The following is a 12,500-nucleotide window of genomic DNA, read 5'->3' on the forward strand; positions in this document are numbered from 1 at the left end:
ACAGTCGCACCATAAACAACCATTCCACTGGACATCAACATTTCGTGGGACGTAAACACTACAGCAAATGACAAAATTATATTAGTGTACAATATGAAGAAAATGGAAAACAATGAGAGACACCGATTTGTGCTTAAAAAACTTTAAAGAATATCCTAAGAATGTAGGACAAATCTTTCTCCCCTAAGAAAATCAACACTTAATAGTCACTTCAAAAAAATCTCCCCCTAAAGGCAGGTTAGTGAAGGTATCAAGGTTTAATGTATACAAATCAGTACATAAATTAATCAACCAGGATGTTTGTCTACAGAAAAAAATTAGAAACACAAAATGCGCAAGGTATTCCCACAGCATATACTACACGAGTATAAAAGAAATACGAGAATGCTGAATAATAGCTGCAGCTGAATGCTTCTAAATCTGCAGTAGAATGCTTGACAATGGCCTCATCTCCCCACCACAGTGTCTCAGCTCAGGCTGAGAGATTTCATACTTCATGAAATCCACTGTAACGTCACCATCTCCCCCTTCAGCCTATTGTCACGTGTGCCTGGGATACTAAGGCGGCAGGACTGTGTTCAGAGAGAAGTGACATGTCAAGTGTTCCCAACAATTCCAGTTTAATACTAGTCAAAATTTAATGAAATGATGTTTATTTAGCCCATTCGCTAAACCCTAATGAGTCATTCATTGTCGTTCTATACACATTCAGGTCAAGAGCGTAGAGATGAGCTGAAACAAGTTAGTGATTTTTTTATAATTATGATATAAATTAATATACCACTACCTGTTTAATAATTAGTCTCATATACAGATAAATTTAACAAACAATGAAAGTAACGAATAAACACTCAACACAATTACTGGTATAAAACGCTGAAATACCCAGCATCGGTTTAAAAAACATTAAATTATTAATGTCAAAAGAGTTCCTGAAAGTTCCCCGAGGTCCCTACAGGTACCTTAATAATTATAAAATCACGACGGAGGTGGAAAAGCCTAAGCCTAGGGAAACTGTTTAAACACGGGCCACAGTCATCAGCACGTCACGAGGTACACAGAGGGACAGAAGCATCCGAGAACAGGTAGATGTGTGTGCCCGATCCTTGGTAAACTGTGATTCGTCTCAAACTGACTATTTCTGCTGAAGGAGTGTCAAATACCCACTCCCTGCCTAACCTTGTATAACTTGCAGCCAGTCTGCAAGGTCCGCCGGACTCGCCACTTCCCAAGGACATATTTGTTGATATGGGAAACGAAGTAACTAAGACAAAATACTATTATAGAGTGGGCTTGCTAGAGCAGCCTTTGCATCAGCATCCGCCTGTTCATTTCCCCGGGCACTAACATAACCCAGGCACCAACACAACTTCACATCTTTATTCCGTGTGTGGAGACGCGCCAGCCACCCCTTGGATGTATTACACCGCAAGGTAGACGGAAGTTTACAGGGCTGTGGAAGATACGCCACATTGAGAATCTGAATACATTCTGAACTGAGATTCAACGAAACCGCTGTCAGCACAGCGAGGATTGTATCAAGTTCTGCGGTAAACATGAAGGATTTTCTTGGTATCCAAGCATAAGAGCAGCCATCACCGGCAGTCACAGCAAAGCCAACACACATATGAAATATGATAGTGGAAAAAACTGGCTACCGTATGTTTTAACAACATGATTAACATAGCGAGCAGAGCAGTCGTGTACTGAGGAATTTAAATGCAAATGATACAGAGAATATTTAATTATTTAATTTTTTTTTGTCATTTACGATGATTGTTAATAATTATAACAATAATGATAATAATAATAATGATAATCATAATAATATTAAGGTATTACAGTTATCATTATTAGTAGTAAGTAAACAGTGGTTGTTAAAAAAGAAATCTCTATCTCTCTCTCTCTCTCTCTCTCTCTCTCTCTCTCTCTCTCTCTCTCTCTCTCTCTCTCTCTCTCTCTCTCTCTCTCTCTCTGGAACCATAACATTCACAAACTTTTCCCATATTTCATTGTTCACTTTCCAAAGTTGCTCCTGAAAACTGACACAATCTTCCTTTCACTATCACCTTTCACTATCACCCCTCACTCTCACCCCACCTCACTCTCACCCTAACTCTCACCCTCACTCTCACCCTCACTCTCACAACTCACTCTCACCCTCACTCTCACAACTCACTCTAACCCCTCACTACTAACCCTCACTATCACCCCTGACTACCACCCTTTATTACCACAATTCACTACCACCCTTCACTATCACCCCTCACTACCACCCATCAATACCAACCCTCACTACCACCCCTCACTACCGTCCCTCAGTATCACCTCTCACTACCACCCCGCACTACCACCCCTCACTATCACCCCTCAGTATCACCCCTCACTGTCACCCCTCCCTATCACCCCTCACAATCACCCCTCACTACCGCCCCTCAGTATCACCTCTCACTACCACCCGGCACTACCACCCCTCACTATCACCCCTCACTATCACCCCTCACTGTCACCCCTCACTACCACCCCTCACTATCACCCCTCACTACCACCCCTCACTATCACCCCTCACTACCACCCCTCGCTATCACCCCTCACTATCACCCCTCACTATCAGCCCTCACTATCACCCCTCACTATCACCCCTCACTATCACCCCTCACTACCACCCCTCACTATCACCCCTCACTACCGCCCCTCAGTATCACCTCTCACTACCACTCCTCACTATCACCCCTCAGTATCACCCCTCACTATCACCCCTCACTATCACCCCTCACTATCACCCCTCACTACCGCCTCTCACTATCACCCCTCACTATCACCCCTCACTATCACCCCTCACAATCACCCCACACCATCACCCTTCACTATCACACTATCACCACTCACTATCACCCCTCACTACCACCCCTCACTATCATCCCTCACTATCACCCCTCACTATCACCCCTCACTATCACCCCTCACTACCACCCCGCACTACCACCCCTCACTATCACCCCTCACTATCACCCCTCACTATCACCCCTCACTACCACCCCGCACTACCACCCCACACTATCACCCCTCAGTATCACCCCTCACTATCACCCCTCACTATCACCCCTCACTATCACCCCTCACTACCACCCCGCACTACCACCCCTCACTATCACCCCTTACTATCACCCCTCACTATCACCCCTCACTATCACCCCTCACTATCACCCCTCACTATCACCCCTAACTATCACCCCGCACTACCACCCATCACTAACACCCCTCACTATCACCCCGCACAACCACCCCACACTACCACCCCTCACTATCACCCTTCACTATCACCCCTCACTTTCACCCCTCACTACCACCCCGCACTACCACCCCTCACTATCACCCCTCACTATCACCCCTCACTACCACCCCGCACTACCACCCCTCACTATCACCCTTCACTATCACCCCTCACTTTCACCCCTCACTACCACCCCGCACTACCACCCCTCACTATCACCCCTCACTATCACCCCTCACTATCACCCCTCACTATCACCCCTCACTACCACCCCTCACTATCACCCCTCACTATCACCCCTCATTATCACCCCTCACTATCACCCCTCACTACACCCCTAACTATCACCCCTCACTATCACCCCTCACTATCACCCCTCACTATCACCCCTCACTATCACCCTTCACTATCACCCCTCACTACCACCCCTCACTATCACCTCTCACTATCACCACTCACTATCACCCCTCACTATCACCCCTCACTATCACCCCTCACTACCACCCCGCACTACCACCCCTCACTATCACCCCTCAGTATCACCCCTCACTATCACCCCTCACTATCACCCCTCACTATCACCCCTCACTATCACCCCTCACTATCACCCCTCACTACCACCCCGCACTACCACATCTCACTATCACCCCTCAGTATCACCCCTCACTATTACCCCTCACTACCGCCCCTCACTATCACCACTCACTATCACCCCTCACTATCACCCCTCACTATCACTCCTCACTATCACCCCTCACTATCACCCCTCACTACCACCCCGCACTACCACCCCTCACTATAACCCCTCACTATCACCCCTCACTGTCACCCCTTACTACCACCCCTTACTACCACCCCACACTATCACCCGTCAGTATCACCCCTCACTATCACCCCTCAGTATCACCCCTCACTATCACCCCTCACTATCACCCCTCACTAGCACCCCGCACTACCTCCCGTCACTATCACCCCTCACTATCACCCCTCACTATCACCCCTCACTATCACCCCTCACTATGACCCCTCACTACCACCCCACACTACCACCCCACACTATCACCCCTCAGTATCACCCCTCACTATCACCCCTCACTATCACCCCTCACTATCACCCCTCACTATTACCCCTCACTACCACCTCGCACTACCACCCCTCACTATCACCCCGCACTGCAACCCCGCACTACCACCCCTCACTATCACCCCTCACTATCACCCCTAACTATCACCCCGCACTACCACCCCTCACTATCACCCCTCACTATCACTCCTCACTACCACCCCGCACTACCACCCCTCACTATCACCCTTCACTATCACCCCTCACTTTCACCCCTCACTACCACCCCGCACTACCACCCCTCACTATCACCCCTCACTATCACCCCTCACTATCACCCCTCACTACTACCCCTCACTACCACCCCTCACTATCACCCCTCACTATCACCCCTCACTATCACCCCTCACTATCACCCCTCACTATCACCCCTCACCATCACCCTTCACTATCACCCCTCACTACCACCCCTCACTATCACCCCTCACTATCACCCCTCACTATCACCCCTCACTACCACCCCTCACTATCACCCCTCACTACCACCCCGCACTACCACCCCTCACTATCACCCCTCACTATCACCCCTCACTATCACCCCTCACTATCACCCCTCACTATCACCCCTCACTATCACCCTTCACTATCACCCCTCACTACCACCCCGCACTACCACCCCTCACTATCACCCTTCAGTATCACCCCTCACTATCACCCCTCACTACCGCCCCTCACTATCACCACTCACTATCACCCCTCACTATCACCCCTCACTATCACCCCTCACTATCACCCCTCACTATCACCCCTCACTACCACCCCGCACTACCACCCCTCACTGTCACCCCTCACTATCACCCCTCACTACCACCCCTCACTACCACCCCACACTAACACCCCACACTATCACCCCTCAGTATCACCCCTCACTATCACCCCTCACTACCACCCCTCACTATCACCCCTCACTATTACCCCTCAATACCTCCCCGCAGTAGCACCCCTCACTATCACCCCTCACTATCACCCCTCACTATCAGCCCTCACTATCACCCCTCACTATCACACCTCACTACCACCCCGCACTACCACCCCTCACTATCACCCCTCACTATCACCCCTCACTACCACCCCGCACTACCACCCCTCACTATCACCCCTCACTATCACCCCTCACTTTCACCCCTCACTACCACCCCGCACTACCACCCCTCACTATCACCCCTCACTATCATACCTCACTATCACCCCTCACTACCACCCCTCACTACCACCCCTCACTATCACCCCTCACTATCACCCCTCACTATCACCCCTCATTATCACCCCTCACTATCACTACCACCCCGCACTACCACCCCCCTCACTACCACCCCGCACTACCACCCCGCGCTACCACCCCGAACTACCACCCCGAACTACCACCCCTCACTATCACCCCCCTCACTATCACCCCCCTCACTACCACCCCTCACTATCACGCTTCACTAACACCCCTCACTACCACCCCTCACTATCACCCCTCACTATCACCCCTCACTATCACCCTTCACTACCACCCCGCACTACCACCCCTCACTATCACCCCTCACTACCACCCCTCACTATCACCCCTCACTCTCACCCTTCCTACCACCCCGCACTACCACCCCTCACTATCACCCCTCATTATCACCCCTCACTATCACCCCTCACTATCACCCCTCACTACCACCCCGCACTACCACCCCTCACTACCACCCCGCACTACCACCCCGCACTACCACCCCTCACTACCACCCGCAATACCACCCCTCACTATCATCCCTCACTATCACTATCACCCTCACTACCACCCCGCACTACCACCCCTCACTATCACCCCCCTACCCCTCACTATCACCCCTCACTACCACCCCGCCTGCAGTACTATCACCCCTCACTATCACCCCTCACTACCACCCCGTACCACTACTATCACCCCTCACTACCACCCCGCACAACCACCCCTCACTATCACCCCTCACTATCACCCCTCACTACCACCCTGCAGTACCACGCCTCACTATCACCCCTCATTATCACCCCTCACTATCACCCCTCATTATCACCCCTCACTACCACCCTGCAGTACCACCCCTCACTATCACCCCTCACTACCACCCTGCAGTACCACCCCTCACTATCACCCCTAACTATCACCCCTCACTACCACCCTGCAGTACCACCCCTCACTATCACCCCTCACTATCACCCCTCACGCCTTCATTCTGCTTAAATCGTCATCATTTTCACATTTTCTCCCCACCACAACACCTCCCCAGCACACCTCCCCAGCACAACACCTCCCCAGCACAACACCTCCCCAGCACAACATCTCCCCAGCACAACACCTCCCCAGCACAACGCCCCCACCATCAACACCTCCCCAACACTACACCCCACCATCAACACCTCCCCACCACTACACCCCCACCAGCAACACCTCCCCCACACCTCCCCAGCACAACACCTCCCCAGCCACAACACCACCCCACCACAACACCTCCCCACCACAACACCTCCCCACCACAACACCTCCCCACCACAACACCTCCCTACCACAACACCTCCCCAGCACAACACCTCCCCAGCACAACACCTCCCCAGCACAACACCTCCCCAGCACAACACCTCCCCAGCACAACACCTCACCAGCACAACACCTCCCCAGCACAACACCTTCCCACCACAACACCTCCCCAGCACAACACCTCCCCACCACAACACCTCCCCAGCACAACACCTCCCTAGCACAACACCTCCCCAGCACACCTCCCCAGCACAACACCTCCCCAGCACAACATCTTTCCACCACAACACCTCCCCAGCACAACACCTCCCCAGCACAACACCTCCCCAGCACAACACCTCCCCAGCACAACCATCCACACAACACCTCCCCACCACAACACCTCCCCACCACGACACCTCCCCACCACAACACCTCCCCACCACAACACCTCCCCACCACAACACCTCCCCACCACAACACCTCCCCACCACAACACCTCCCCACCACAACACCTCCCCACCACAACACCTCCCCAGCACACCTCCCCAGCACAACACCTCCCCAGCACACCTCTTCACCACAACACCTTCCACCACAACACCTCCCCACCACAACACCTCCCCACCACAACACCTCCCCACCACAGCACCTCCCAACCACAACACCTCCCCAGCACACCTCCCCAGCACAACACCTCCCCAGCACAACACCTCCCCAGCACAACACCTCCCCACCACAACACCTTCCCACCACAACACCTCCCCAGCACAACACCTTCCCCCCACAACACCTCCCCAGCACAACACCTCCCTAGCACAACACCTCCCCAGCACACCTCCCCAGCACAACACCTCCCCAGCACAACACCTCCCCAGCACAACACCTCCCCAGCAGAACACCTCCACAGCACACCTCCCCAGCACAACACCTCCCCAGCACAACACCTCCCCAGCACAACACCTCCCAATCAGCACACCTCCCCAGCACAACACTTCCCCACCTCAACACCTCCCCAGCACAACACCTCCCCAGCACAACACCTCCCCAGCACAACACCTCCCCACCACATCCACCACACCTCCCCAACACAACACCTCCCCAGCACAACACCTCCCTAGCACCACACCTCCCCAGAACCAAGCCTACCCAGCACACCTCCCCAGCACCACACCTCTCCAGCACCAAACCTCCCCAACACCACACCTCCCCAACACCACACCTCCCCAGCACAACATCTCCCCAGCACAACACCTCCCCAGCACAACACCTCCCCAGCACAACATCTCTCCAGCACAACACCTCCCCAGCTCAACACCTCCCCAGCACACCTCCCCACCACAACACCTCCCCACCACAACACCTCCCCAGCACAATACCTCCCAGCACAACAACTCCCCTGCATAACCCCTCCCCAGCACAACACCTCCCGACCCCAACACCTCCCCACCACAACACCTCCCCACCACAACACCTCGCCACCACCACACCTCCCCACCACAACACCTCCCCAGCACAACACCTCCCCACCACAACACCTCCCCACCACAACAACTCCCCAGCACAACACCTCCCCAGCACAACACCTCCCAGCACAACATATCCCCAGCACAACACCTCCCCACCACAACATCTCCCCAGCACAACACCTCCCCACCACAACACCTCCCCACCACAACACCTCCCCACCACAACACCTCCCCAGCACAACACCTCCCCACCACAACACCTCCCCACCACAACACCTCCCCACCACAACATCTCCCCAGCACAACACCTCCCCACCACAACACCTCCCCACCACAACACCTCCCCACCACAACACCTCCCCACCACAACACCTCCCCACCACAACACCTCCCCAGCACAACACCTCCCCACCACAACACCTCCCCACCACAACAACACCCCAGCACAACATCTCCCCAGCACAACACCTCCCCACCACAACACCTCCCCAGCACAACACCTCCCCACCACAACACCTCCCCACCACAACACCTCCCCACCACAACACCTCCCCACCACAACACCTCCCCGCCACACTGATAAAAAATCGGATAATAAAATCCTAGGCAACGAAATCTCTTCAGCCAATAGTGTAATCATTAGTAATATTACTCGCGTTGGCTCGCCAAAATATTACCAGCTGGACTCCGTTAAAATATTACCAGCGAGACTCTAGCCAAATATTTCCTTTGGGATCCCGGACAAAATATTCATTGGTACTTCGCAAAATATTATCACAGGGAGTATTCGCCAAAGTATTACCACAAGGTATTCGCCAAAATATTGCCATAGGACATTCGCCAAAATATTTCCTCAACCGTTGTGGATAATACTTTATTTACATACTCTTTATTTATATTAATTAAAAATTAATTTATTAACGAGTCATATTATTATTATTATTATTATTATTATTATTATTATTATTATTATTATTATTATTATTATTATTATTGATGATTGAGACACTTATGCACCATATGGGAATCTTTATTTAGGAAACGTTTCGCCACACAGTGGCTTCATCAGTCCAATACAAAGCAGAGAGGTGCAAGAAGAGGAGGAGATTGAGGTAATCAGTCCCTCAGCCTGGAGTCGATGTGTTCAGTCCATCAATCTTGTAGAATGTACAGCATAGGGCCGTAGACGTGGCTTATATACTGTAGTGAGGTGAGGTGAAGCAGGGGGAGGCGGGGTCATAGTGGTACCATCCACTATGAAGCCACTGTGTGGCGAAACGTTTCCTAAATAAAGATTCCCCTATGGTGCATGTGTCTCAATCTTCAACTTGTCGGTTTTCAAAACCATTCATCACATTATCATTATTATTATTATTATTATTATTATTATTATTATTATTATTATTATTATTATTATTATTATTATTATTATTATTATTATATCTGACCCGTTTATTATTCGTTCAGTAGCCCGTGTGGGTTAATCATTGAGAGTTGTGGGGGCTTGGTTATCCGTGCGGTAATAGGGAAAGTCAGGCTTTTCAAAGCCAGGCTTCCCAAAGGCAGGCTTTTCAAAGCCAGGCTTCCCAAAGCCAGGCTTTTCAAAATCGGGCTTCCCAAAGCAAGGATTTTCAAAGCCAGGCTTCCTAAAGCCAGGCTCTTCAAAGCCAGCCTTCACAAAGCCAGGTTCTTCAAATCCAGGCTTCCGGAAGCCAGGATTTTCAAAGCCAGGCTTCCCAAATCCAGGCTTCCCAAAGCCAGGCTTTTCAGAGAAAGGCTTCTCAAAGCCAAAGCCAGGTTTTTCAAAACCCGGCGTCCCAAAGTCAGGCTTTTCAAAGGAAGGCTTATCAAAGCCAGGCTTTTCAAAACCAGTCTTCCCAAAGCCAGGCTTTTCAAAGGAAGGCTTCTCAAAGCCAGGCTTTTCAAAACCAGGCTTCCCAAAGCCCAAGCCAGTGTTTCGATGATTCTTAAAGGCTTTTCTCCATCACTCAATAACATTTGAGACCATATTCTCTCCTTACCATTGACGTCCCATTGATGATTCACGTGAATTATGGTCCATCAATAATTACTGATAGTCATCAATACCGGCAAATTGATGAATAAGACACTTGAGCAGCAGGATTCTGCAGTCGCAGGAAATACCGGAGACAATAGTAATTTTTGAGGTGATCAGTCCCTCAGACTTCATAGGCTGTCTCCAGTATTGCTTTCTTCTATATTTGACCAAAGAAGCCTGCTGCGCTGGCGATACGCTTCGTAACTTAATACAGTGTGGCTGGATTGGAAAGTACATCATGCAAATGGTTAATGTCTTGGGTACTGAGGCTGTACAACATCTTGCTTAAGTAAGATTTCGAAGGAACAGAAGAACAGACGGTAGAAAGTAGGTCCAGCGATGTACTGCTGAGGGTCGAGGCTTACAACAGGAAGATTTCACAGACAGCACCTCTGTGACATTTCTGTGTCAGCGGCCACTGTCAGTGAGCCCACTGTCTTCCCATAGTCACAGAAACTGTACAGGAGGGCCCATTTTTACAGTGCTTTTCTTTACAGTGCTTCGCTTAACAATGCTTCACTTTACAGCGCTCTGCTTTACAGCGCTTCGCTTAACAATGCTTCACTTTACAGTGCTCTGCTTTACAGTGCTTCACTTAACAATGCTTCACTTTACAGTGCTTTTCTTTACAGTGCTTCGCTTAACAATGCTTCACTTCACAACGCTCTGCTTTACAGCGCTTCACTTAACAATGCTTCACTTTACAACGCTCTGCTTTACAGCGCTTCACTTAACAATGCTTCACTTTACAACGCTCTGCTTTACAGCGCTTCACTTAACAATGCTTCACTTTACAGCGCTCTGCTTTACAGTGCTTCGCTTAACAATGCTTCACTTTACAGCGCTCTGCTTTACAGTGCTTCACTTAACAATGCTTCACTTTACAGCGCTCTGCTTTACAGCGCTTCACTTTGCAGCATTTCGCTCATGCAGCAGTTTTAAATTATACCCATTCTTTATTTATTCAGACTTTCTACAATAAATATATAAGCTAAAGACAAGAATATTTGAAGGTAAGTAATGTGTGTACTGTATATGTATTTTTTTTAGTTCTAGCTCTATTGGTCACTTAATATTTGGTAGTGTAAACATATCAGACTTTTATATGCATTTGAAAGCTAAAAAATAAAAAAGACTCACTTTACAGCGATTTTTTCGCTTTACAGCAGTGCCTGGAACCTAACCTGCTGTATAAGCGGGGCCCTATAGTAACCTGGAACCTAACCTGCTGTATAAGCGGGGCCCTATAGTAACCTGGAACCTAACCTGCTGTATAAGCAGGGCCCTATAGTAACCTGGAACCTAACCTGCTGTATAAGCGGGTCATGCTTAAAGCGATCTAGTCCTTGAACTCCGGATAAGTTGTTCGTTAAGACGTATCTTGTGTTCACATAAGATTTTGTTCATATGGTTGCGTTCACAATATTTTGAACATTTGAGGCTCTGCAAGGAGAATATCAACAGCAAGTGCAGGAGAGAAGAAGAGGAGAACACGATAAAGAAGAGGGAAACAGATGGCCACTACGATAAAGAAGAGAAGAAGAGAAGGGTAATGCAATGAAGAAGAGGGAAACAGAAGAACAGTATGATAAAGAAGAGGGGAACAGAAAGGCATTACGATAAAGAAGAGGGGAACAGAAAGGCATCACGATAAAGAAGAGGGGAACAGAAAGGCATCACGATAAAGAAGAGGGGAACAGAAAGGCATCACGATAAAGAAGAGGGGAACAAGGCCAACACAATGAAAATGAAGGAAAGGGCATTACAGTAAAGGAAGGGGAAAACACCTGTAGAAAAACAGGGCAATAAAGGAGAGAGGAAACAGAAAGGCACAATAAAGTAAGGGGAAAATACAAGAGCAGAACAATAAAAGAAAGGGGAGAACAGGAAATCACAATAAAGGATAGGGATAAAACAGAAGAGGAGGACAATAAAGAAAAGGGGAAAGAGACACGAACAATAAAGAAGACAAACAGAAAAGAAAGGTAATAAAGAAGAAGATGAAACAGAAAAGCACAATAAAGAACAGAGGGTAAAAGAGAAGAGGAGAGCAATAAAGAATAGGGTAAACAGAAAAGCACAATAAAGGAAAGAGGGTAAAAGAG

Source organism: Cherax quadricarinatus, chromosome 71, assembly GCF_038502225.1.
Source record: "Cherax quadricarinatus isolate ZL_2023a chromosome 71, ASM3850222v1, whole genome shotgun sequence".
Classification (NCBI taxonomy): Eukaryota; Metazoa; Arthropoda; class Malacostraca; order Decapoda; family Parastacidae; genus Cherax; species Cherax quadricarinatus.